The sequence below is a fragment of the Triticum aestivum genome, chromosome 3A (genome assembly GCF_018294505.1).
Source record: "Triticum aestivum cultivar Chinese Spring chromosome 3A, IWGSC CS RefSeq v2.1, whole genome shotgun sequence".
In the NCBI taxonomy this organism is placed as follows: domain Eukaryota; kingdom Viridiplantae; phylum Streptophyta; class Magnoliopsida; order Poales; family Poaceae; genus Triticum; species Triticum aestivum.
Genome location: NC_057800.1, coordinates 562,489,455 through 562,516,880, shown reverse-complemented (window position 1 = coordinate 562,516,880; position 27,426 = coordinate 562,489,455).

The window sequence follows — 27,426 nt, the reverse complement described above, 5'->3', positions numbered from 1 at the left end:
CTTCTCCCAATTTAAGAAAAGATTAGTTTCTTCACATCTCTGCAAAACTCGATCAAGGTTTCTTAAGCAATCATCAAAAGAAGTTCCATATATAGAAAAATCATCCATGAATACCTCAACAATCTTTTCACAAAGGTCAGAGAATATCACAATCATACATCTTTGAAAGGTACAGGTGCATTACATAAACCAAAAGGCATACGTCTATAAGCAAAGGTACCGAAAGGGCAAGTAAAAGTGGTCTTTTCCTGATCCTCTTTTGACAGAGGTATTTGAGAGAAACCAGAATAACCATCTTGAAAGCAAAAATGCATATGTTTGGATAATCTTTCTAGCATTTCATCAATAAAAGGTAGAGGGTAATGATCCTTTTTAGTAGCTTTATTTAATTTGCCGAAATCAATTACCATTCTATAACCTGTAAAAATTCTTTGTGGGATCAATTCATCTTTATCATTTGGAACAACAGTAATACCTCCCTTCTTAGGGACACAATGGACATGACTTACCCACTGACTATCAGCAACGGGATAAATTATACCTGCCTCTAGAAGCTTTAGTATTTCTTTTCTTACCACTTCTTTCATCTTAGGATTTAACCGTCGTTGGTGATCAATAACCGGTTTAGCATCTTTATCCAATTTTATTTTGTGCTAGCATAGAGTGGGACTAATGCCCTTAAGATCATCCAGAGTATATCCAATAGCAGCATGGTGCTTCTTCATAGTTTTCAATAGTTTCTCTTCTTCCCGCTCTGAAAGGTTAGCACCAATAATAACAGGATATATCTTGTTTTCATCAAGATAAGCATATTTAAGAGTATCAGGTAATGGTTTAAGCTCAAACACGGGATCACCCTTAGGTGGAGGAGGATCCCCTAGAATTTCGACAGGTAAGTTATGTTTCAAAATAGGTCCCTGTTTAAAGAATACTTCATCTATTTCCCTTCTTTCATTCATAAACATATCATTTTCATGGTCCAGCAAATATTGTTCTAAAGGATCATTAGGAGGCACGGCAATAGAAGCAAGACCAATAATTTCATCTTTACTAGGCAATTCTTTATCATGGGGTTCTCTACAAAATTTAGCAAAATTAAAATCATGAGACATATCCCCTAAACCAATAGAAACAATATCCTTTTGCTGTCTATCTTAGCATTAACAGTATTCAAGAAGGGTCTACCAAATATAATGGGACAAAAGTCAACTTGTGGGGAACCAAGAACAAGAAAATCAGCAGGATATTTAACTTTCCCGCACAAGACTTCAACATCTCTAACAATCCCAGTCGGTGAAATAGTATCTCTATTGGCAAGCTTAATTGTAACATCAATACCTTCTGTCTCAGTAGGTGCAATATCATGCATAATTTCTTCATATAAAGAATGAGGTATTGCACTCGCACTAGCACCCATATCACATAAGACATGATAGCAATGATCTCCTATTTTAACAGAAATAACAGGCATGCCTACAACAGGTCTATGTTTATTTTTAGTATCGGGTCTAGCAATTCTAGCAGCTTCATCACAAAAGTAAATAACATGCCCATCAATATTATCGGACAAGAGATCTTTAACCATAGCAATACTAGGTTCAACTTTAATTTTCTCAGAGGGTGTAGGCGTTCTAGTATTATTCTTGCAAACCATAGTTCAAGCTTTAGCATCATCCTTTATTCTAACAGGGAAAGGTGGTTTCTCAATGTAAGTGGTAGGAACAATAGGATCAACATTATAAGTGATAGTCTTTTCTTCAACTTTAATAGGTTCAACTACTTTTACTTCAATGGGAGGGTGATATTTTCTTATCCTTAGGGATATCAACATGAGTAGTAAATGATTCACAAAAATAACCTACTATTTCGGAGTCAAGTCCATATTTAGTGCTAAATTCACGAAAAGCATCAGTATCCATAAAAGATTTAACACAATCAAACTTAGGTGTTATACCTGACTCCTTACCTTCATAGAGTTCCCAATCTTCAGAGTTGCATTTAATTCTTTCCAATAAATCCCATTTGAATTCAATAGTCTTGATCATAAAAGATCCAGTACAAGAAGTATTGAGCATGGAGTGATTATTGAGAGAAAGCCAAGCATAAAATTTTGAAATAATAATTTATCTTGAGAGCTCATGATTGGGGCATGAATATAACATTGACTTAAGCCTCCCCCAAGCTTGAGCGATGCTTTCTCCTTCGCGAGGCCAAAAATTATATATATAATTACGATCACGATGAACCAGATGCATAGGATAAAACTTCTGATGAAATTCCAATTTCAATCGGTTGTAGTTCCATGATCCAATATCATCACATAGCCTAAACCATGTCAATGCCTTTCCCTTCAAAGATAAAGGTAAGACATTCTTCTTGATAACATCCTCGGGCATACCTGCAAGCTTAAATAATCCACAAACTTCATACATGTAGATTAAGTGCAAACGGGGATGCAATGTTCCATCTCCTGTAAAAGGATTAGCCAGCAGTTTCTCTATCATACCCGAAGGAATTTCAAAGTAAACATTTTCATTAGGTTCAGTAGGTTGAGGATCAACTCTTTGCTCTACTGGTCGGGGTGAAGATACCCCAAACAAGCCCCTCAAAGGATTACTTTCCATAGTAACAAGTGACAGTAAATTTCAGCACACTATATAAATTTTTCCTTACCAAATTCCACCTACCAAAGGCGCTTCACTCCCCGGCAACGGCGCCAGAAAAGATTCTTGATGACCCACGAGTATAGGCGATCTATCGTAGTCCTTTCGATAACTAAGAGTGTAGAACCGAACGGGGAGCAAAAGGAAATGATAATCAGTTTTCAGTAAGGTATTCTCTGCAAGCACTGAAATTATCGTTAACAGATAGTTTTGTGATAAGGTAATTTGTAACGAGTAACAAGTAATAAAAGTAAATAAGGTTCAGCAAGATGGCCCAATCCTTTTTGTAGCAAAGGACAAGCCTGGACAAACTCTTATATAAAGGAAAGCGCTCCCGAGGACACATGGGAATTATCGTCAAGCTAGTTTTCATCACGCTCATATGATTCGCGTTTGGTACTTTGATAATTTGATATGTGGGTGGACCGGTGCTTGGGTACTGCCCTTCTTTGGACAAGCATCCCACTTATTATTAACCCCTCTTGCAAGCATCCGCAACTACAAAAGAAGTATTAAGGTAAACCTAACTGTAGCGTGAAACATATGGATCCAAATCAGCCCCTTACGAAGCAACGGATAAACTAGGGTTTAAGCCTCTGTCATGCTAGAAACCCATCATCTACTTATTACTTCCCAATGCCTTCCCCTAGGACCAAACAATGGTGAAGTGTCATGTAGTCGATGTTCACACGACACCACTAGAGGTAAGACAACATACATCTCATCAAAATATCGAACGAATACCAAATTCACATGACTACTTATAGCAAGACTTCTCACATGTCCTCAGGAACAAATGTAACTACTCATAAATCATATTCATGTTCACAATCAGAGGGGTATTAATATGCATAAAGGATCTGAACATATGATCTTCCACCTAGTAAACCAACTAGCATCAACTCCAAGGAGTAATCAACACTACTAGCAACCCACAGGTACCAATCTAAGGTTTTGGGACAAAGATTGGACACAAGAGGTGAACTAGGGTTTGAGATGAGATGGTGTCGGTGAAGATGTTGATGGATATTGACCCCCTACCGATGAGAGGATCGATGGTGATGACGATGGTGATAATTTCCGCCTCTCAGAAAGATGTTTCCCCGGCAGAATAGCTCCGTCGGAGCCCCAGATTGGTTCTGCCAAGGTTCCTCCTCGTGGCGGCGGTGTTTCGTCCCAAAAGCTTGCTTATGATTTTTTCTAGGGCAAAAGACTCCATATAGCCAAAGATGGGCACCGGGGGCCTACTAGGGGGCATACGAGATAGGGAGCGCGCCCAGGAGGTAGGGCGCGCCCTCCACCCTCGTGGATTGTGGGTGGCCCCCCTCCGGTGCTTTCTTCGCCCAATATTTTTTATATAATCCAAAACTGACTTCCGTGGAGTTTTAGGACTTTTGGAGTTGTGCAGAATAGGTCTCTAATATTTGCTCCTTTTCCAGCCCAGAATTCTAGCTACTGGCATTCTCATTCTTTATGCAAACCTTGTGAAATAAGAGAGAATACGCATAAGTATTGTGACATAATGTGCAATCACAGCCCATAATACAATAAATATCGATATAAAAGCATGATGCAAAATTGATGTATCATGGCTTGCGTCGGGTATCATTATTTTCTGACCTTCACAGATGATTTGAGCAGATATGGGTATATCTACTTAATGAAACATACGTCTGAAACATTTGAAAAGTTCAAAGAATTTCAAGTGAAGTGGAAAATCTTCGTAACAAGAAAATAAAGTTTCTACGATCTGATCGCGGAGGTGAATATATGAGTTACGAGTTTGTTCTTCATTTGAAACAATGTGGAATAGTTTCGCAACTCACGCCACCTGGAACACCACAGCGTAATGGTGTGTCCGAATATCATAAATGTACTTTATTAGATATGGTGCCATCTATGATGTCTCTTACCGATTTACCACTATCGTTTCAGGGTTATGCTTTAGAGACGGCTGCATTCACGTTAAATAGGGCACCATCTAAATCCGTTGAGACGACACCATATGAACTGTGGTTTAGCAAGAAACCTAAGTTGTCGTTTCTTAAAGTTTGGGGTTGCGATGCTTATGTGAAAAAGCTTTAGCATGATAAGCTCGAACCCAAATCAGAGAAATGCATCTTCATAGGATACCCAAAAATAAACTGTTGGGTACACCTTCTATCACAGATCCGAACGCAAGATATTTGTTGCTAAGAATGGATCTTTTCTAGAGAAGGAGTTTCTCTCGAAAGAAGTGAGTGGGAGGACAGTAGAACTTGATGTGGTAGTTGTGCCTTCTCTAAAATTGGAAAGTAGTTCATCACAGAAATCAGTTCCAGTGATGCATACACCAATTAGTGAGGAAGTTAATGATGATGATCACGAAACTTCAGATCAAGTTACTACCGAACCTCGTAGGTCAAACAAAGTATGTTCCGCACTAGAGTGGTACGATACTCTTATTCTGGAAGTCATGTTACTAGACCATGATGAACCTACGAACTATGAGGAAGCGATGATGAGCCCTGATTCCGCGAAATGGCTTGAGGCCATGAAATCTGAGATGGGATCCATGTATGAGAACAAAGTATGGACTTTGGTTGACTTGCCCGATGATCGGCAAGCCATAGAGAATAAATGGATCTTCAAGAAGAAGATTGATAACCCACAAGTATAGGGGATTGTTTGTAGCCTTGCTTGATAAATAAGAGTGTCGAACCCAACGAGGAGCTAAAGGTAGAACAAATATTCCCTCAAGTTCTATCGACCACTGATACAACTCTACGCACACTTTACGTTTGCTTTACCAGAAACAAGTATGAAAATAGTTTGTAGGAGTGATGCTAGAACTACTTTGCAAGAACAAAACTAGAAGTACTTTGCAAGATAATAAAATTTAGGTGTTTAGTAAAAGGGTTTGTGTCAACAAGAAAGTTATTTGTCCCTAGGCAATCGATAACAAGTACCGGAAATCATTCTTGTAATTTTATATGAGGGAGAGGCATGAGCTAACATACTTTCTCTACTTGAATCATATGCACTTATAATTGGAACTCAATAAAGCATCTGCAACTACTAAAGATCATTAAGGTCGTGAAACCCAACCATAGCATTAAGTATCAAGTCCTCTTTACTCCCATACGCCATAACCCACCTACTCGGGTTTAAGTTTCTGTCACTCTCGCAACCCACCGTAAGCAAATCATGAACATATTGCAACACCCCACAGTGGGGGGCCCTCACGTTTGCGTGAGAACGGAGGGCACCATAGGACAGCACCATAAATAAAATATACAATCATACCAACCAAGATCACGATTAACCCACAGGACAAAACGGATCTTCTCAAACATCATAGGATAACCATAGATCATTGCGAAATAATATATGGAGTTGAGCACCATGTTTAAGTAGAGATTACAGCGGGGAGAATAGGTGTTACACTGCTGCATAGAGGGGGAGAAAGTTGGTGTTGACGGTAGCAAGATTGTTGATGTAGATTGTCGTCCCGATCGTTGCCCCGGCGGCACTCCGGCGCCACCGGGAGCGAGGGGGAGAGAGCCCCCCTCCTTCTTCTTCTTACTTGGCCTCCTCCCTAGGTGGGAGAAGGGTTTCCCCTCTAGTCATTGGTCTCCATGGAAGCGGAGAGGCGGGAGCCCCTCCGAGATTGGATCTCCCTCTCGGTTCTCTTCTGTTTCGCGTTCCTAGATCTGGCTGGAAACCTTTTCTTATATTCTCGGAGATCCGTAACTTCGATTGCGCTGATATTTTAACATGGTTTTTTCGGATATAAGCTTCCTTGCACCCGAAGTACAGCCCCAACCAACTTACGAGGTGAGCACAACCCACCACGGCACGCCTGGCTCCTCTGGCGCGCCCTGGTGGGTTGTTCCCACCACGGGCCTCCGTTTGCGGTGATTTCCAACTTCCAAAAATCACATATATTCCTAAATAGTTCTCCATGAAATTTCATTGCATTTGGACTTCGTTTGATATGGATACTCTGCGATACGAAAAACATGCAAAAAGTAGGAATTGGCACTTGCCACTGGATCAATAGGTTAGTCCAATAAATCATATAAAAAGTTGCCAAAAGTATGTAAAACTTGTATAATATTGGCATGAAACAATAAAAAATTATAGATACGACAGAGACGTATCAGCATCCCCAAGCTTAATTCCTGCTCGTCCTCGAGCAGGTAAATGATAAAAAAGATAATTTTTGATGTGGAATGCTACCTATCATAAACTTGATCATATATCTTATCATGGCATGAATATTAAGACATAAGTGATTCAAAGCAATTGTCTATAATTTGACATAAAGACATCAATATTCAGGCATCCCAACAAACAATCATATCTTTCAAAATATCAACGCTAAAGAAAGCTATCCCTACAAAATCATATAGTCTTGTCATGCTCTGTCTTCTTAACACAAAGTATTTATCATGCACAACCCCGATGACAAGCCGAGCAATTGGTTCATACTTTTTAACGTGCTTAAGCTTTTTGAACTCTCACACAATACATGAGCGCAAGCCATGGATATAGCACTACGGGTGGAATAGAGTATGATGATAGGGGTAAATATAAAGAAGACAAAAAAGTAAGAAAGTCTCACGTTGACGTGGCTAACCAACGGGCTATGGAGATGCCCATCAATCGATATCAACGTGAGGAGTGGGGATTGCCATGCAACGAATGCACTAAGAGCTATAAGTGTATGAAAGCTCAATATGAAAACTAAGTGGGTGTGCATCTAATCCTATAATGAATTATTCCCACTAGTATATGAAAGTGACAACATAGGAGACTCTCCAAATGAAAAACATGGTGCTACTTTGAAGCACAAGTGTGGTAAAGGATACTAACAATGCCCCTTCTCTCTTTTTATTATTTTATTTTTCTTTTTTTCTTTCTTTCTTTCTTTTTTTCTTTTTTTCTTTTTTCATATTTTTTCTCTCATTGTCCGGAGTCTCATCCCGACTTGTGGGGGAATCATAGTCTCCATCATCCTTTCCTCACTGGGGCACTGCTCTAAAAATGAATAATGATGATCATCACACTTCTATTTACTTATAACTCAAAATAAATAAAAATTACAACTCGATACCTATGACAAAGTATGACTCTATATGAATGCCTCTGGCATGTACTAGGATGTGCAATGATCTAGCGTAACATGTATGAAAAATGATGAACAGTGGCTGAGCCACAACTACTATGTCAGCTATATGATCATGCAAAGCAATATGACAATGAATTCTCAAGTCATCAAATGGAAGCGGTGGAAGTTGCAGGGTAATATATCTCGGAATGGCCATGGAAAAGCCATAATAGGTAGGTATGGTGGCTGTTTTGAGGAAGATATAATAAGGCTTATGTGCGATAGAGCGTATCATATCGCGGGGTTTGGATGCACATGCGAAGTTTGCACCACATCTCGATGTGAGAAAGGGCAATGCACGGTACTGTAGAGACTAGGAAATTGCGGAAAGGTAAGAGTGCGTATAATCCATGGACTCACATTAGTCATAAAGAACTAATACAGTTATTGCAAAAGTTTATTAGCCCTCGAAACAAAGTACTACTACGCATGCCCTTGGGGGATAGATTAGTAGGAAAAGACCATCACTCGTCCCCGACCACCACTCATAAGGAAGACAATCAATAATAATCATGCTCCAACATCATAGCATAATGAGAGACTATACGTGCATGCTTCAGGAATCACAAACCTTAACACCAATATTCTTACTAAACACAACCGTTTACTAGTACCTTCCACATATTCCATCTCTATATCACAAAACTATTGCAAGGAATCAAACATATCATATTCAGTGATCCATAAGTTTTATGTAGGATTTCATGACTAACCATGCAATTGACCAATTCCGGTTGACTCTCTAAATAGATATAAGTGAAGCATGAGAGTTTAATTCTTTCTACAAAAGACCATTCCCTAATGAATATAAGTGAAGCAAAAGAGCATTCTTCAAATAACGGTTTTCTATGTGAAGTGAAATAGGCAATCCAAACTTCAAATGATATAAGTGAAGCACATGAAGCACTCTATAAAGATATAAGTGAAGCCATACTCAAAAGATATAAGTGAAGTGAAATGAGCATTCTATAAATCAACCATGGACTATCTCATACCAGCATGGTGCATAAAATAAAAATGAAAACTAAATGCAAAATACGCTCCAAGATTTGCACATATCGCATGAACGAAACGAAACCGAAAACATACCGATACTTGTTGAAGAAAGATGGGATGCCTTCCGTGGCATCCCCAAGCTTAGACGCTTGAGTCTCCTTGAATATTTACTTGGGGTGCCTTGGGAATACCCAAGCTTGAGCTCTTGCCTCTCCTCCTTATCCTTATATCGAAACCTCCTCGATCTTTGATCACTTCATCCACACAAAACTCAACAGAAAGTTCGGTAAGATCTGTTAGTATAATAAAGCAAATCACTACTCTAAGTACTGTTGGAAACCAATTCATATTTTGTTTTTTCATTTTAGCTACTGTAATATAACTTTTCCATGGCTTATACCACTTATAAAAATTTATAGTTTCATCAAAACGAGCAAAACAATGCATCAAAAACAGAATATGTCTTAAACAGGACAGTCTGTAGTAATCTGAACATTCACCATACCTCTGGTACTCCAAAAAAATTGAAAAATTTAGGGAAAATAAAAATTTTGTATATAAACACAGTGCAAAAGGTTTAGAACCGTTTGACATTCCAGTAAAAATGTAAAATCGTGCACTACAGCCAAAGTTTCTGTTTCTGCACCGCACATACCAACAAGCAATCTAAACATCCTAAAGGCAAATCTTGGCACATTATTTTTAGAATACAATGGAATTGTACAGGGGGGTAATTATTTTCGTGAGAATCTTCATGAAAAATTCTACATTTTCTCCATGTGCATGAGCACAAGTGTTCAAGGCGACCCTCGCTTCTCCAATGCATAACTTCCAATCACTTCTCTTTTGTGAAAAGGTTTTTAAGTTCCCCTCTATATTTTTTTGTTTTTAAAGTTTATGAAAGCACTCAACAGAAATAAATGACTCTCTAAAACTTCCAGGTTGTCTCCCTAGCAGCGCTTTCTTTAAAGTCATTAAGCTAGGCATAAAGTGCTCAAGTAATGGATCCACCTGGACCCCAAGGTATATCAAAGCCAATTTTAATTAACAATAATTTGGCATTTAGTAGTGAGCACAAAGCAACATATATCATGCAATGATGAAGTCTAACTCTCTTCCTATGCATCGGCATGTCATACAAGAACAATTCATGCACATCAAATAAAGGCAAATATATAGCATAAGCAGTTTCTTGCAATTCTTTCATGTTGGAAACATAGAGAGGCGGAGATGTAGTTCCTCTCTCATAATAATTGCAATAGGAGCAGAAAGCACATGCATATTACATTCATCAAAATTATCATGTGCAACAGTAAAAGGCAACCCATCAATATAATCCTTAACAAGAGCAAACTTCTCTGATATAGTGTAGTTGGGAGAATTCAAAAAGATAACAGGACTATCATGTGTGGGTGCAATAGCAACAATTTCATGTTTAACATAAGGAACAATAGCAAGTCCATCTCCATAAGCATCATTCATATTGGCATCTTGGACACAAGCATAGCAAGCATCATCAAAAAGGGATATTTCAAATGAAATCAATGGGATCATAGCAATTATCATAGCATTCATCCTTCGGTAAGCATGAAGGGAAATTAAACAATGTATGAGTTGAAGAGTTACTCTCATTAGAAGGTGGGAACGGGTAGCTAATCTGTTCTTCCTCCATTTGTTCTTCGCTCTCCTCATCATCTTTTTCATCCAATGAGCTCACAGTTTCATAAATTTCTTCTTCCACAAACTCCTGCAAAATATTAATCTTTTCTTGGATAGCGGAGTTATTCTCAATAAATACATCAATATTGTAATTGTATTTATAATTATCATAGCAATATTTAAGGATAGGAAGATTTTCATGTCTATAAACTGAATCATCAAAATCTTCAAAAAAAATCAAACAAAGATTCAATTTCATATGCACCCTTAAAAGCAACAAATTCTTCTATTCATTCCACATCATAATAATCATATATACCTCTAGTATAAGGAGCCAAGGTTTCATTATCATTAAATTTGCATGAATAGGAAAGGTGTGGAACCTCAATCTTAGAGAAACAAGTATAATCATATCTCAAGCATAGATTCCAAGCATACCATTGCAACATTTCAATTTCATCCCATAAAAGTTTTCCCTTTTGAGTCAAGCGATAATCCCTATAGTATTCACGTTGATCCAATGTTACTCCCATTATCAAGTTGAATGGGGTTTTCTCAGGATTATCAAAGTAGTGCATAATATTTTTCACATAACAAGCATCCAGGGTTTTAGGAGGTTCCCCATCTCCATGAGTAGCAAATACCACTAATTTTTTGGTGTTTCATGTTCCATATCCATAGCTAAAGATAGAGAACAACTAAGAACAGGAAATAAAAACTACTTAGTGATAAAGCAAACAAGCACACACAAGAATATTCACCCCACGCTATTGCTTCCCGGCAACGGCGCCAGAAAAAGGTCTTGATAACCCACAACTATAGGGATCGTTTGCAGCCTTCTTCGATAAATAAGAGTGTTGAACCCAACGAGGAGCTAAAGGTAGAACAAATAGCTCATCAAGTTCTATCGACCATCGATACAACTCTACGCACACTTGACGTTTGCTTTACCAGAAACAAGTATGAAAATAGTTTGTAGGAGTGATGCTAAAACTACTTTGCAAGAACAAAACTAGAAGTACTTTGCAAGATAATAAAAGTTAGGTGTTTAGTAAAAGGGTTTGTGTCAACAAGAAAGTTATTTGTCCCTAGGCAATCGATAACAAGTACCGGTAATCATTCTTGTAATTTTATATGAGGGAGAGGCATGAGCTAACATACTTTCTCTACTTGGATCATATGCACTTATGATTGGAACTCTAGCAAGCATCCGCAACTACTAAAGATCATAAAATTCGTGAAACCCAACCATAGCATTAAGTATCAAGTCCTCTTTACTCCCATACGCCATAACCCACCTACTCGGGTTTAAGTTTCTGTCACTCTCGCAACCCACCGTAAGAAAATCATGAACATATTGCAACGCCCTACAGCGGGGGGCCCTCACGTTTGCGCAAGAATGGAGGGACCGTACGACAGCACCATAAATAAAATATACAATCATACCAACCAAGATCACGATTAACCCATAGGACAAAATGGATCTACTCAAACATCATAGGTTACCATAGATCATTGGGAAATAATATATGGAGTTGAGCACCATGTTTAAGTAGAGATTACAGTAGGGAGAAGAGGTGATACACCACTGCATAGAGGGAGAGAAATTTGGTGTTGACGGTAGCAAGACTGATGATGTAGATCGTCGTCCCGATCGTTGCCCCGATGGCACTCCGGTGCCACCGGGAGCGAGGGGGAGAGATCCCTTTCGCATTTCAAGTTCCGGCAAAACCCTTGAGGTTCGAACACTGGGGTGCACACGAAGATCTCTCCCCTCTCTAGCTCGCACACATCATGATCTCATGGCCTAGCTCGTCGAACCCAAAGAACAAGGGACACAAGAGTTTATACTAGTTCGGGCCACCGATGTGGTGTAATACCCTACTCTAGTGTGGTGTGGTGGATTGCCTCTTGGGCTGAGGATGAACAGTGACAAGGGAAGAACAGCCTCCTAGGGAGAGGTGTTCTTGTGCTTGGTGAGTGTGGTGGCTTTGGTGGAATGAACATGGTCCAAGATGAGATGCTCCTAGATGAGATGAGGTTCGATCAGATCAGATGCCCCTCTCTACGGTGGTGGCTAGTCCTATATATAGAGGCCCGGGTCCTCTTCCCTAATATTAGGCGGGATGGGATCCCACAACGGCCAATTTAAAGGGGGGAGCTAGTACAAGCTATCTTGACAAAAGATGGTCTTCTCCTACCAAAGGCTCTGGTGATGACGCCGTCTTGGGCTCCACGGTGACCTCCGTCCTGCTGTCCTGCTGGTCTTGGTCTTGTTGCACCGATATGGAAACCTTTGCCTGTTGCCTCGGGACTCCTCGCTTGCACTTGCCTCTTTAACACCAAAGAGGAAACAAGGACACTGTGCGCGATGTCGCCCGCCTGGCACCCGCCTAGTTCCACTCGTCATAGCTTGCGTCACACAAACCTCATGAGGTGTCCCTTGCCTTGATCTCTCCGCCCCTCACGAGCCAGCCTGGTGAGGTCACCCCTGAGGAGGTCTTGCATCATCCGCCTCGCGAGGCTTGGCCTCTTGCGAGGGTCTTGAGTGTTTGCTGGTGAAGATGGACCATACGGGGCCGCTGGTGGAGGCATGCTGTGGGCCACAGGCATGCAAGTCTGGGGACCCCCGTTCCCAAAACACCGACAATAGCCCCCGGGCCCAAGGCGCGCTCAGACTTGGCTTCGAGGCGAAGCCAAGGGGCAAGTGCGGAGCACCGCGGGCCCCAACAGCCTGTGGCCCCGCTTGACATGTGGCGATTGATTGGACGTGGGCGTCTTCACTTCCCCACGCCGCCTTGGCAACTGCTCGACTTGACGAAACCTTGCTGCATGCAGAAAAATATCATTATTACCTTAGATCATGGAGGCCGGCGGTTGGCCTCCCCTCGGCTATAAATGTGTAGAGGGGGCGGAGCCCCTGTCACTCATCTCTTCCTTTACTTCTCCCACTCCTTCTTCTTCCTTGCTTCACTGCCGGCAGTGACACCCATGGCGCCTGTGAAGAGGCTCTCAGCTGCAGAGAAGGGGAAGGCTCGCCAGGAGGGGCCTAGCTCACCACCGCCCAAGAGGGGGCGCGGCCGTCCCCGCAAGCACACCATGCCCCCGTCGCGGCCCCTCGCGTTCGCGGTGGCACCTCTCCGCGTGGTGGTGGTTGCCCGAGTCGTGGGAGCCCCGTCGATGAAGGGAGCCGTGCCATGGTCACGCGGCCGCCCAGGCCGCACTTCCACTCTGCGGAAGTGCTGCCGGAGTTCGTCATGTGGTCAGAGAACCTGGTCGGCACTTGGCTTCAGCTCCCGCGCTTCTTTGCCGGCGAGCTGCCAGCCACTGGTCCAGGCAATCTCTAGCTGTAGGCGGACGGCTGCTGCAGCAAGGCTTTGTGGGTCGCGGTCGAGGTCTCCGCCGCAGGAAATGCAACCCTGACCCACGGTTGGCTGGCGTTTGCCTGCGCGCGCGGCCTTGGCCGATGGTGCTCCCTCCACTTCAAGTACGATGGCAACGTGACCCTCTATGTGAGGGTATTCGGGGAGGATGGCCACCGCATCGGGTGTTGCCCCGAGGAAAACAGCGACGGTGAGGTGCTCGGCCTCGGCGACGGCCGCGACGAGAGTGAAGGCGGGCTCGCCCTTGGCGCCGGCCATGGCTCGTCCAGCTACGGCGGCTCTTCTTCCGGCCATAGCTCCAGCGGCGGCGGCTACGACCATCCGCCACGCCGTCGCGCCCGCTTCGAAGGTGGCAGCGGGTCGTCTCGTCGTCGCGCTTCAGTGAAGCGCGAGGAGGGGTCTGGCTGAGCTCGGGAGAGCGCCATGGGCCTGTCCTCGTGACCTGCAGCGGGAGCACGTGCTGCTTTTGTTTCGTTCTTCCTTTCCTTTCTGCATTAAGAGAGAGACAAGTATGGGGCCCCGTTGGGGCGTGCAACAACTATGATTTCTAAGTGGTTGTGCTGTGTTTATCATTCTTGTGTCGTGTTGTAGCGTCAATGTTTTATGTATGCGCGTAGGAATAACTTAGCTTGATGCGCTTGAAGTAGTTTCCGCCTCGCGAGGCACGTGTTCCCCAATGCCTGGCGAGGCCTCCTGTGCTCGGAAGGCATCTGGGAACTACAAAAATTTGTTAGGAAATTCTTATTCTTCCGAACCCTGGTCGCAGGCACTGCCGGTCATGACCCAGTGCTTCGCATCACGGTACCCGGGGGCACAGATTGAGAGGGGTGCGCCAGCTTGCAAACTCCAGCGAGGGTGCCTTGCGAGAAACGGGAACGAGAAATAGGAAAGCGAAAACGCCCACGAGGGCACCTGTCCAGCCCCCTCACGAGGCATGCGAGGGAGAGTACGGGTCAAAAACGAGGAACCGAGAGTAGGAAAGGAGGCAAAAAGGCAATGGAACCAGACCAGCAAGGAACACCAGAAAGCAAATTCTAACTAAAAAGGGGCAAGCCAACTGCGAAAAGCAAATGAAAAGCCGCGTTCGGCACCTAGTCTAGTCTTCTTGTCTTCTCACCCGCGCGGAGCTAAGTGCTACCACTAAGATGTGTGAGGGAGCCCCCGAGGCCCGAGGGCGGCACTCCTAAGACTCTGGGGCGTGTACAGACCCACTCATTATTACGTGAGAGTGTCACGAGCGGAGATCTTCATAGGCACTGGGCCTTGCTTCACAGGCACTGGGCCTTGCTTCATGGGTAGAACTTCTCGAGGTGTTGGATGTTCCAGGCGTTCTGGATGGGGATCCCGTCCTGCGTCTCCAGGTGCGTGGAGCCAGGCCTGGAGACATGGGTGACCCGAAACGGGCCCTCCCACATGGGTGAGAGCTTGTGCAACCCTTCCCTAGAGAGCACCCGCCTCAGGACAAGATCGCCCACCTCGAGCGTCCTGGAGCGGACGCTGCCGCAGTGGTACCGCCACAGCGCCTGCTGGTACCTCGCAGCTCGGAGCGAGGCTTCACGATGGCGTTCCTCCCCCAGCACGAGGTCCATCCCCCGCATGGCGTCCTGCTGCGTTTCATGAAATGCCAGGACCCGCGCGGAGCGATGCCTGACCTCGTGTGGGAGAACCGCTTCTGCTCCGTAGACAAGGAAGAACGGGTTCTCGCCTGTCGGCCTGGTGGCGGTGGTGCAGATGGGCCATAGCACGAACTGGAGCTCATCGTGCCAGCCCCTGCCACAGGCCTCGAGCTTCTTATTGAAGGTCCTAGTCTTGAGGCCCCTCAGAACTTCCGTCTTGGCATGTTCGGCCTGGCCGTTGCTCCTGGGGTGCGCCACGGAGGCGTAGCAAATCTGTGTTCCAAGGTTAGCACAATATGTTTTGAAGAGATTGCTAGTGAACTATGAGCCGTTATCGGTGATGATGTGATTAGGGACCCCAAATCAGCTTACGAGGCCCTTGACAAACTTGACTGCTGGCCCGGCTAGGATGGTGCGGACGGCTTCCACTTCCGCCCACTTGGTGAATTTGTCGATGGCGACGTAGAGGTAGCGGTAACCTCCAGGCACTCGAGGGAATAGGCCCAGGATATCCAGCCCCTAGACCACGAACGGCCATGAGAGCAGGATAGTTTGGAGGCCCTGAGCCGATTGGTGGATCTTCTTGGCGTGGAATTGGCAGGCCTCGCAGGATTTCACCAGCTCGGCCGCGTCGTTGAGTGTCGTGGGCCAGTAGAACCTGCTGCGGAAAGCCTTGCTGACTAGGGTGCGTGATGAGGAGTGGTGCCCGTAGTCTCCGCCATGTATGTCAGCCAGAAGCTCATTCCCCTATTCCCTGGAAATGCATCGTAGAGAAACATCATTTGTTCGCTTCCTGTATAGCTCACCGTCCTGAATGCAGTACACCGTAGCCTGTCGGGCCACACGCTCCGTGTCTTCCTCCTTCTCCGGCAACGTGCCTTGCATCAGGTATGCCCTGAACTCCTCGATCCAGCACCCCTCCTGAGGCTTGAGCGCTAAGAGGAGGCGCGCTCCTGAGGTCAGGCCGCAAGCGGGGGCTCCCGAGGCTGGTGGCTGGGGGAGCTCCTCCTAAGGTGGCGTCGGCTCCGCAGGTGGAGGTGCTGCCGAAGGCTTGAAGAGACGCTCCTCAAAGATGCCAGGCTCTTGGGGTAGCCGCTTGGATGCTCTTTTGGCGATGTCATCGGCCTCTTTTGTTGGTGCCACGAGGCACATGCTGCAGCTCCAGACCCAGGAACTGCTTCTCCATCTTGCGTACCTTCCCGAGGTATGCCTCCATGTGCTCATCCTTTGGCTCGTACACCTTGTTGGAGAAGTTGATGAGGAGCTGCGAGTCTCCCTTTATGGTGAGGCGTTTCACCCCCAGGGCCACAGGAGCCTTGAGGCCGGCGATGAGACCCTCGTACTCTGCGATGTTGTTGGAGACCTTCTCGCCCCGCTGGAAGCAGAGCTGCATGGCGTAGTAAAGTTTGTCCTGAGTGGGCGAGATGAGCACGGCTCCAGCCCCCGTGCCATGGTGTGCAAACGCGCCATCAAAGTACATGACCCAGCCATCCGATGCTTCACTCCCTGGCGAGAGGGATTGGTTCTCGCCTGCTACGAGCTCCGGGGTGTCGGTCCATTCCGCCACAAAGTCAGCGAGTGCAGCCCCCTTGATGACCCTGGTTGTGCTGAACTCCGGATCAAACGCTTGCAGCTTGATATTCCATTCGGCAACCCTTCACACAGCATTGGGGCTTCTAAGCACTCTCTCAAACGGGTAAGCTGAGATGACCTTGATGGAGTGACCCTGGAAGTAGTGGTGTAGCTTGCACGAGGCCACCAGGAGCGTGAGCAAGAGATTCTAAGGCATGGGGTATCGTGCTCTCGCATCTCGTTGCACTGTGCTGACGAAGTACACTGGGTGCTCGACGAGGGCGGGAGAGCTGATGGAGCTTTTGGCTCCCGGGGGCTGAGGTGTTTACTGCGGGTCCCCAGCTTCGGGGGCTTGATGGCTAGCCAGGGCAGCCGCTGTCTCAGGAGCATCGCCTTGGTGTTGTGCTGCCTCATCCGGCTTGGCGGCTACATTTCATAGGCCCTTGACCCGAGGCTCCTCTCTGAGGGCCACCAGCGCCGCGCTGGTGGAGTGGGGTGTGGCAGACAGGTAGACTGCCAAGGGCTCGAGAGGACGAGGCGCCACCATCACTGGCGGGCTGGTCAAGTATCTCTTGAGGTCTTGAAATACCGGGTTGGCCTCGGGGGCCACTCGAACGGGCCCTTCTTCTTCATCAGCTTGAAGAACGGCAAGGCGCGCTCCCCCAACTTGGAGATGAAGCACCCCAGCGAAGTCACGCAGCCTGCAAGCTTCTGCATCTCCTTGAGGCTTTGTGGTGGGCTCATGTCTTCGATTGCCTTGACCTTCTCCGGGATGGCCTTGATCCCCCTATGGGATACGAGGAAGCCCAGCAGCTTGTCGTAAGGAACACCAAACACGCACTTCTCCGGGTTGAGCCGCAAGTCCACCTGGCGCAGGCTCGCGAAGGTTTCCTCCAGGTCATGAATCAAAGTTCTTGCCTCCCGAGACTTCACCACAATGCCGTCGACGTAGGCCTCAGCATTTCTCCTAAGCTGCCGCCCCAAGGCGATGTGCATCAGCCGCTGGAAGGTCGCTCCTGCATTACGCAGTCCGAATGGCATGCAAGTGTAGCAGTATACCCTGCATGGGGTCAAGAAAGTCATTTTATCCACATCTTCCACCGCCATCTTGATCTGGTGGTAGCCCGAGAACGCATCCAGGAAACGTAACAGATCACACTCGGCGGTGGAGTCGACAATCTGGTCGATGCGCGGCAGCGAGAATGGGTCTTGAGGGCAAGCCTTGTTGAGGTTGGTGAAGTCGACACACATGCGCTCCTTCCCTCCTTTCTTCGGCACGAAGACCGGGTTCGCTAGCCACTCTGGGTACCGGACTTCGCGGATGACACCTGCTGCTTCCAGCTTGCAGGTTTCCTAAACGATGAAAGACTGCTTCTCCGTGGACTATCGCCTCGCCCTCTGCTTCACAGGGCACATGTTGGGGCATACCCTCAGTTGATGCTCAATCACTCTTCTCGGGACCCCAACCAGCTGCTTGGGCTCCGAGGCAAATACTTCCTTGTTCGCCCGCAAGAAGTCCACCAACTCCCTTTCTTGATCTGGGGCGAGGTCGGCGCCTATAGTAACGGTGGCGCCGGAGGCCCCATCCTCGTCGACCGGTATTTGCTTCGTCTTGGCTTGACCTTGAGTGAATAGCTGCTTCTTCTTGGTCGGCGCAGCCCCCTTGGTCCTAGGCCCGGCCTTGTTGGCCGGGCAAGCTGCTGCTATGGCCCTGAAGGCAAGTTTGAGGGCCGCCAAGGCTTCCTTGGTGTCTCTGGCCATGGTGAGGATGCCCTTGCTCCCTGGCATCTTCATGAGGTTGTAGGCAGGATGGGTAGCTGCCATGAATTGGGCTAGCGCCGGGTACCCAAGGATGGCATTGTACGGTAAGTCGATGCGGGCGATGTCGAAGTCGATTAGCTCGGTGCGGTAGTTGTCGCGTGTGCCGAAGGTTACGGGGAGACAGATCTGCCCCAGGGGGTTGGAGGAGCCGCCGCCGATTCTGGAGAAAGGCTTGTTGGGGCGGAGCCGCTCAAGCGGTACGTGAAGGAGGCTAAAAGCCTCCATAGAGAGCATGTTGAGGCTGTTGCCGCCGTCGATGAGGGTCTTGGTAACGACTATACTGCAGATGGTGGGCGTGCAAAGCATCGGAAGCACGCCCGAGCCGACGGTGGTGACTGGGTGATCCCCCGAGTCGAAGGTCAGGTCGGTCTTGGGCGCCGCCCAACCTGGGGGCGCCCCCTGTCGCGTGGAGGCGGCGCCGATCTGTCAAAAGAATGGCTTGGCGTGACGATCCAAGGGCGGCGCCTGTGAGCCACCGAGGAGAGCCGCGACGATGGGGGTGCTGGTCCCCCGAAGCGCGCGATGAAGAGGTCGTGCAGCTCCTCTCAGGAGGCCACAAAAGATTCCGGCAGATGGAGGAGCCAGGCGTGCGGCACGCCAACGAGGGCCATTGGGAGCCAGTTAGCCATGACTTTATCGTCGCCCCCGACCTCCAGGACGGCCTCCTCATACGCTAGCAGAAAGGCGGCCGGATCCGCCGCACCATCGTAACGGGGCGGCATCTCCGGCTTGAACTTGTGCGGCCACCACACCCGCCACAAGGCAGGGGTGAAGGCCTGGAGCCCCACGGTGCAGCCGAGGGCACCCGTCAATCCAGTCGGAGAAGCGGCGGCATCCATGAGAGCCGGTCGGAGCGGCGAGGCCGTGGGGGGGGGCAAAGCTTCGGCGCACCTCTACCTGGCGCGCCAAATGTCGGATTTCGGGTTCCGACAAAACCCTTGAGGTTCGAACACTGGGGTGCGCACGAAGATCTCTCCCCCTCTCTAGCTCGCACACATCATGATCTCATGGCCTAGCTCGTCGAACCTAAAGAACAAGGGACATAAGAGTTTATACTAGTTTGGGCCACCGATGTGGTGTAATACCCTACTCCAGTGTGGTGTGGTGGATTGCCTCTTGGGATGAGGATGAACAGTTAAAAGGGAAGAACAGCCTCCTGGGGAGAGGTGCTCTTGTGCTTGGTGAGTGTGGTGGCTTTGGTGGAATGAACCTGGTCCAAGATGAGATGAGGTTCGATCAGATCAGATGCTCCCCAATCAGATGCCCCTCTCTATGATGGTGGCTAGAACTATATATAGAGGCCCGAGTCCTCTTCCCAAATATTAGGCGGGAAGGGATCCCACAACGGCCAATTTCAAGGGGGGCAGCTAGTACAAGCTATCCTGACAAAATATGGTCTTCACATGCCAAAGGCTCTGGTGGTGACGCCGTCTTGGGCTCCATGGTGACCTATGTCCTGCTGTCGTGATGGTCTTGGTCTTGTTGCACCGATATGGAAACCTTTGCCTGTTGCCTCGGGACTCCTCGCCTGCGCTTGCCTCTTTAGCAGCAAAGAGGAAACAAGGACATTGCGTGCGTTGTCGCCTGCCTGGCGCCCACCTGGGTCCAGTCGTCATGGCTTGCGTCACACAAACCTCGCGAGGTGTCCCTTGCCTTGATCTCTCCGCCCCTCGCGAGCCATCCTGGTGAGGCCACCCCTGAGGAGGTCTTGCGTTGTCCGCCTCGCGAGGCTTGGCCCCTCGCGAGGGTCTTGAGTGTTTGCTGGTGAAGATGGGACGTACGGGGCCGCTGGTGGAGCCACACTGTGGGCCACAGGCAGGCAAATCTAGGGACCCCCGTTCCCAGAACACCGACAAGCCCCCCTCCTTCTTCTTCTTCCTTGGCCTCCTCCCTAGGTGGGAGAAGGGTTTCCCCTCTGGTCCTTGGTCTCAATGGCGGCGGAGGGGTGGGAGCCCCTCCGAGATTAGATCTCCCTCTTTGTTCTCTTCTGTTTTGCGTTCCCAGATCTAGCCGAAAACTGTTTCTTATATTCTTGGAGATCCATAACTCCGACGCTGAGATTTTAACATGATTTTTTCCGGATATAAGCTTCCTTGCGCCCAATGTACAGCCCCGATAGACGTACGAGGTGAACACAACCCACCACGGCACGCCTGGCTCCTCTGGCGCGCCGTGGTGGGTTGTGCCCACCACGGGACTCTGTTTGTGGTGATTCCAACTCCCAAAAATCACATAAATTCCAAAATAATTCTCCGTGAAATTTTATTGCATTTGGACTTCGTTTGATATGGATACTCTGTTATACAAAAAACATGCAGAAAACAAGAACTGGCACTTGGCACTGGATCAATAGGTTAGTCTAATAAATCATATAAAAAGTTGAAAAAAGTATGTAAAACTTGTATAATATTGGCATGAAACAATCAAAAATTATAGATATGATGGAGATGTGTCCAAGGCTGGCGTTGATGGTAATGTTACTATCTACAAAGCTCTACTTGTTGCGAAAGGTTTTTGACAAGTTCAAGGAGTTGACTGCAATGAGACCTTCTCACCGTAGCGATGCTTAAGTCTGTCCGAATCATGTTAGCAATTGCCGCATTTTATGACTATGAAATTTGGCAAATGGATGTCAAAACTGCATTCCTTAAAGGATTTCTTAAAGAAGAGTTGTATATGATGCAACCAGAAGGTTTTGTCGATCCTAAAGGTGCTAAGAAAGTGTGCAAGCTCCAGCAATCCATTTATGGACTGGTGCAAGACTCTCGGAGTTGGAATATATGCTTTGATAGTGTGATCAAAGCATATGGTTTTATACAGACTTTTGGAGAAGCCTGTATTTACAAGAAAGTGAGTGGGAGCTCTGTAGCATTTCTAATATTATATGTGGATGACATATTGTTGATTGGAAATGATATAGAATTTTTGGATAGCATAAAAGGATATTTGAATAAGCATTTTTTAATGAAAGACCTCGGTGAAGCTGCTTATATATTGGGCGTTGTCGGTGTCAAAACCGGTGGATCTCGGGTAGGGGGTCCCGAACTATGCGTCTAGGCCAGATGGTAACAGGAGGCAGGGAACACGATGTTTTACCCAGGTTCGGGCCCTCTTGATGGAGGTAAAACCCTACATCCTGCTTGATTAATATTGATGATATGGGTAGTACAAGAGTAGATCTACCATGATATCAGAGAGGCTAAACCCTAGAAGCTAGCCTATGGTATGATTGTTGTTCGTCCTACGGACTAAAACTCTCCGGTTTATATAGACATCGGGGAGGGCTAGGGTTACACAGAGTCGGTTACAATGGTAGGAGATCTACATATTCGTATTGCCAAGCTTGCCTTCCACGCCAAGGAAAGTCCCTTCCGGACACGGGACGAAGTCTTCAATCTTGTATCTTCATAGTACAGGAGTCCGGCCGAAGGTATAGTCTGGCCATCCGAACACCCCCTAATCCAGGACTCCCACAGTAGCCCCTGAACCAGGCTTCAATAACGACGAGTCCAGCGTGCAGATTGTCTTCGGCATTGCAAGGCGGGTTCCTCCTCCAAGTACTTCATAGAAGATTTTGAACACAAAGGTAGTGTCCGGCTCTGCAAAATAAGTTTCCACATATTGCTATAGAGAGAATAATATTTACACAAATCTAATCTACTGACGTATTTCGTAGCATGACATCACACCACGGCCAAGTCTTTATTCAAATCGTTTTATTGTTCTACCTCAGCGCGTTTAGGGAGGCGGTTTCCTTGGCACGTCTTGTTAAAGCAGAGATCGTGTCCCCTTATTCCGGGATTCTCATCAATACGGGCATGGGTAACCCAACCGCACCATTGACTACGGCGCTTGGGAGATAAGCGAGTTTTACCAGGCTGGTGGGGGCGCATAGTCGCGTCCGCCCATATAAGGGGATAAGGATCCACCTTTTCATCCACGCCTTCTTCCTCCTTTGCCTATCCATTTCCGCGCACGCGAGCTCCAGCGCCCAAGTCCGCACACCCCACCTCAACCTTCTCCAGCCATGTCCGGAGCGGGAGGCAAGTGGATGGTCTCCTCCGTCATGGAGGGACACATCAAAACACTGAGGAAGGCTGGATACTTGTCTAACGACATTGCGCACCGGCTTCCCGAAGAGGGGCAGCTCATCCCCACCCCTAGGCCCCATGAGAGGGTGGTGTTCCTCCCCCATTTCCTCTGCGGACTGGGCTTCCCTCTCCACCCATTTTTCCGGGGGATCATGTTCTACTATGGCCTGGATTTCCACGATCTGGCCTCGAATTTTGTCCTCAACATCTCGGCGTTTATCGTCGTGTGCGAGGCTTTCTTCCGCATCCACCCCCATTTCGGCCTATGGCTCAAGACTTTCAATGTCAAGCCGAAGGTGGTGCGCGTCACCCAAGCGGAGTGCGGAGGCGCCATGGTGGGCAAGATGCCCAACGTCCTATGGTTCGAGGGCTCCTTCATGGAGTCCCTAAAGGGGTAGCAGTCGGGGTGGTTTTACATCACCGAGCCGCGCGACCCTGAATGGGTCGCAGCCCTCGAGTTTCGATCCGGACCCCTCCTCCGGACTACTCCACCAACGCCGACGACGGCGAAGAGGAGTGGCCGCACAGGGCCAAGCCCCTGGCGAAATCGTAAGTATCCGGATACCAGAGTGATTCATAATATTCCCCCATTGCACAGCTTTTCCTTACGTCGAACATGATTGTGTAGTCCGCCCAAGGCCGGGCTCGACGAGTCGTCGAGCGGCTCCCTGGACTCGTCGGATGTGAATTCGCTTTCGACGGCTTCCTCCCCCCCCCCCCACCCTACGGACGGCGCCGAGGTGGCGTCCCAACAGGTTCCAAGCCAGGAGGAGGTGGTCCTGGAGGCGCCGCAAGGCAACCTCCCGGACTCCAGGCGTAAAGGGGATAGAACCCCCAAGGGCTCCAAGTCCGGCCTTGAGCCGGACACCGCGCCGGAACCTTCAACGGTTCCGGACTCCGGTAGGCAGCCTCCTTCCAAGAGGAGCAAGCCTACCGAGCCGGTGACCTCCGTCCAACCGGAGGCACCGGACAATTTGCTGGAGACGCTTAACAGCGCCACCATCGACGAGGAGCACCGCACTATTATGAGTGTGGTGATCCAGAAGGTTCGGTCTGCCAAGAGCGGACTGACTGAAGCCTGTGCCAGCCTTCTAACAGGCTTTGAGGTAAGTAAAGAATATGTAAAAATATTACCGCATAGACAGTAGCCCTTGATGCTCTATTCGGCGTTCGGAAAGAAAAGCCGAATAGAGGATCTAATAATCGCAGGAGTCTAACATAATGAAGTCAATATGTGTATGCAGGATTCGCTGCTGGCCTCCGCCGCACTAACTGCGGAGGTGGATACGCTGAAGAAGAACCTCGAGCGGTCCGAGCTCGGCCTAGCCAAGCAGCAGCTCAAGAAGAAGGAAGGTAAGAAATACCTTATTGAAATATGTGAAAGGTGCAATTGCAAAAAGTGACAGGATTAACACGGCTATTGTAGGGGCCACAACTGAGGTGGCGACCCTTAAGCAAGCGCTGTCCGAGGCCGAAAAGAGGGCGGCCACGGAGCGCACCGAGTGGGAGAAGCATGAGACACGGGTTGGCGAGGTGCGGCAAGAGCTCCAGGCTCTCATGAAAAAGCATGAGAGTTTGGAGCTTGACTCGAAGACGCGAGAGTCTGAGCTTGCGGCGACCATTGAAGATGCCAAGTATGCCAAGGCCGAAGCCCAGAAGGCCCTCCAGGAGGTTGAGGCAATAAAAAAGATAGCGGCGGGTAAGGCATTCTTTATGCAAAGCAAGCACGTAAAAGTGAATTACTTGTCACTTACCCGAATCCGGAGCTCTCCAGGAGCATTCGCAAACTTGCCCCGTAGCGTGTCGGATGCCGCCGCCTTCTACCGAGCCGAGGGAAGCTTGACAGAGAAGGTGTTCTGGTCTCAGTATGCTGAGGCCGAACACCCGGTGCCCTTAAGCGACCAGCTGAAACAGCTGGTCGAGCTCCATAAGGTGGCTGAACAGGCCATGAAGGGCCTCATAGTCCGATGGTGGCCTGGAGAGGCCATGCCTGGGAGCTACTTCGGGCTGATGAGGCGGCTGGTGGAGGCCTGTCCAAGGCTCGAAGTCATCAAGCGCTCTATATGCATCGAGGGTGCCCGTAGGGCGCTTGCCCATGCGAAGGTGCACTGGGGCAAGCTGGATGATGAGAAGCTTGTGAAGGACAGGCCACCACCGGGCAAGGAGCATCGCAAGCCCGAGATGTATTATGAGGGCATTCTGAAGGGTGCCCGCCTTGTGGCGGATGAATGTTCCATGGATGTAATTTTTAAGTAAACTCGCTCGTTTTGTCCTGTGCGCTGAAAACTTGTTCATGTGCGCTAAGCAATGCTTTTTGAATTTAAAATATTACCTTCTGCGTGGCCCTTTATCAAATTTGAGAGATGGCGAGTCGTCGGCTTCTGCCCCCGTGGCACGAGTGCTGGGGTGTTCGGGATAAACATGAGCGCTCTTTTTCCCATTCTTGGGTCCTTCGAGGGAGGCGCTCAACACAACGGACAAGGCAATCGGACTATAATGCTTGAACACTCTCACTTAGCCATAGAATTCTATAATTTTAAATTTCGGTGAAGCCCCTGGTGTTCGGAAGACCGAGTTCGGGGCGCTATCCACGCCTAGGCCGGACAAAGTTGACTCCTCGCTCTAAGCGGCATAAGTCTTTATGGACTCGAAAACCTCTCGAACAGCGACCAGCTCTCGCCTCATCATGATGGTCAATTTTAGCTTTCTCTACTGAGGTGCTTAGCCCAACTCAACTGGGGCACAATTGCAGTAGTTATCCTAGTGCTACCTTAGCCGATATGATGGAACGTAAGGTACCAAATCATAGGAGCCGGGAAAACCCAACTATTGACCCAAGACATGATTCAGAGCCGATGCATATAATGCTATAAGTTCAGGGAGCCGCACTTGTGAAAGTGTTCGGACTTCTCACACCATGTTGTGGGGTACTTAAGCCCCTGGCGTATTGGTCGTACCAAAGTGTACGGGTGCAACATGTCATTAATGAACATATATTCGTAAAAAAGAGGTAATGCAATAATAGACGAAAACTATGCATTGTTTATTTAAAAAAGCTGCGATCAAAGCAGAACGATACAAATAGTGCGATAAGAGAAAGATGGGACTATCAAATATGTCCTTTCCAGGGGCGAGCTGCGGAATGTTATGCGAAACAGGTATACTGCTTGTTATAGAGACCACCTTAGAGTTCCGTAGTGCGGCGTAGCTTTCTGCTTCCCTGGTTGTATCGTTTGTGCGGCAATTGTACTGCCGGACAAGCCTTCTGAAGAATGGAGTCCTAAAAATAAGAGAAAATTTAAGAAATCGGCAGCCCCTAGTGCGGTTTAAGCCGCGTTTCGGGCGTGCCGTGATGGTGCCCCTCCCCCTATGCCCATGGTATTTCTAGAGCGTAGTTATGTACGCGCAACACTGGTGTCGCAAGTTCGCGAGGGCTGGGGTTGGGGCCGCATTGCTATGCTTGCTCGGAACGTGCCAGGAGGTCTTGTTGTAGGTTACTCCGGGCGCGCTTGACGGTGTCCGGACGTTTAATGGCCGGACTAGAGAATTGCCTTGAGAGGCTGCTTTGTACTTCCGCTACAATAGCCGTCGTATGATCCTCCGTTCGAAGAGAGCATTCGATGTTTCCACTGACCGTGATGACGCCTCGAGGGCCTGGCATCTTGAGCTTGAGGTATGCGTAGTGCGGCATCGCATTGAACTTGGCAAATGCGGTTCGCCCGAGCAGTGTGTGATAGCCACTGCGGAATGGGACTATGTCGAAGATTAACTCCTCGCTTCGGAAATTATCCGGAGATCCGAAGACCACTTCAAGTGTAACTGAGCCTGTACAGTTGGCTTCTACACCTGGTATGATGCCTTTAAAGGTCATTCTGGTGGGTTTAATCCTCGAGGGATTGATGCCCATTTTTCGCACTGTATCCTGATAAAGCAGGTTCAGGCTGCTGCCGCCGTCCATAAGGACTCTAGTGAGGTGAAATCCGTCAATAATTGGGTCTAGAACCAAAGCGGCGAATCCGCCATGACGGATGCTAGTGGGGTGGTCCCTTCGATCAAAAGCGATCGGGCAGGAAGACCATGGGTTGAACTTTTGGGGCGACTGGCTCCATCGCGTATACGTCCCTTAGCACATGCTTCCGCTCCCTCTTGGGGACGTGGGTTGCGTATATCATGTTCACCGTCCGCACTTGTGGGGGAAAACATTTCTGTCCGCTGTTGTTCGGCTGCCGGGGCTCCTCCTCGTCATCGCTATGCAGCCCCTTGTCTCTGCTTTCGGCATTTAACTTGCCTGCCTGCTTGAACACCCAACAATCCTTGTTGGTGTGATTGGCTGGTTTTTTGGGGGTGCCATGTATCTAGCATGAGCGGTCGAGTATTCGGTCCAAACTGGACGGGCCCGGAGTATTTCTTTTGAATGGCTTTTTCCGCTGACCGGGCTTAGTGCCTCTGAATCCGGCATTAACTGTCGTATCC